This window comes from Coenobita brevimanus, chromosome 102 (assembly GCF_032717465.1).
Source record: "Coenobita brevimanus isolate Jiangsu-jjx chromosome 102, ASM3271746v2, whole genome shotgun sequence".
NCBI lineage: Eukaryota > Metazoa > Arthropoda > Malacostraca > Decapoda > Coenobitidae > Coenobita > Coenobita brevimanus.
Genome location: NC_137055.1, coordinates 10,268,120 through 10,269,760, shown reverse-complemented (window position 1 = coordinate 10,269,760; position 1,641 = coordinate 10,268,120).

The following is a 1,641-nucleotide window of genomic DNA, read 5'->3' as shown; positions in this document are numbered from 1 at the left end:
ACTGTACCGCGTCACTGTACCGGCCAAGAGGAGGACCAGCAGGAGGGAGGCGCTGTTCAGGGTGAGTAGGTGAGGGAGTGGAGGAATGTAGGATGGGAGAAAATGTGAAGGAAATGCTCGAGATGAAGGAGGGAAGGAAGGAAGGATGCAGGACAGAAAAGCAGTGTTGAAGGTTAAGACTGAAAGGACAAGTTCAGGATGTTCAGGATGAGTAGATGGGGAGGGGAGTAGAAGAATGTGGGACAGAAGAAAAAGGAAAGAAATGTGTGTGAGATAAAGGAACATGGAAGAGGAGGGAAGGAAAGAAGGGAGGATGGACGGAGAGGTGCAGGGCAAAAAAGTAGTGTTTAAGGAAGAAAGTTAATAGGAGCAGGTAGTATAGTAAGGATGAGAAGGCAGGAAATGTGTGGAGAGAGAGAGAGAGAGAGAGAGAGAGAGAGAGAGAGAGAGAGAGAGAGAGAGAGAGAGAGAGAGATTGCACACAAGGTACCTCCAAGTCTCTTAAGCTCACTAAGATATGGCACTAAGGACACTTCCCCTCTCCTCCTCTTTGTTTGAATCCTTCTTCAAGACTCTGCTTTAGAAAGGGGAGTCAGGCCTCAAACCTTGCAAAAACTGGTGAAATGAGAGAGAGAGAGAGAGAGAGAGAGAGAGAGAGAGAGAGAGAGAGAGAGAGAGAAAGAGAAAGAGAGAGAGAAAGAGAAAGAGAGAGAGAGAGAGAGAGAAAGAGAAAGGGAGAGAGAGAGAGAGAGAAAGAGAAAGAGAGAGAGAGAGAAAGAGAAAGAGAGAGAGAGAGAGAGAGAGAGGCAAGCACTGTTCAGGCTGAGTGAGTGGCGGAGAGGAATGTAGGAAGTGCAGGAGAAAAAGAGAGAAAGCTATAGAATGGAAAGGAAGTGCAAGAAAAGAAGGCCATAGAATTGTAAGAGAATGCTGTGAAAAATGAAGATGAAGGGGAAAAGAGTGCAGGATAAAAAGGATGTGCTGAAGGAAAGGAAATAATGAAAAACAGCAAGAAGACTACGGTGAGAAAAAAGAACTGAAGGAAGTGTTAAAGGAAGAGAAGAAAGGAAAGAAAGATGTCTGATAGAATGAAAGTGACTGAGAGATGAAAACAAATAAGCAAGACAAGAAAAATACAGAAAAATGTGCAAGAGTGAATAATAAAGAGCATGGTGGGAAGGAATGGAGAATGCGAGAGGAAAGAATGAAGGGTGCAAGAGGAAGCTTTAAGAAGAATAGTGAGAACACGAAGAAAAGAAAGAAAAGTCTAATCTAGAGATGGTGTAGTTTGGCAGCCACTGTACCGCGTTGCTGCACTATCGCGTTCACTGTTTCTTTTACCCTCCTGCCGAGAGAGAAGTGGAGATCAAAGCTGGAGATAAGTCTGTGAAGCCGATATTAATGTCTCATTAGACAAATACACTCACATACGTATACACTCACACATACATACACACACTCACACATATACATACAACACACTTACATAAGCACTCACACATCCATACACACTGACACATACATACACAATCACGTATACATACACACTCTCACATCATGCATATAACTGAACCGCCATTATCCATTAGCCTGACCTTACATCAACCCTGCCTTCCGCCTTCGTCTCGCCAGGGGTATAAG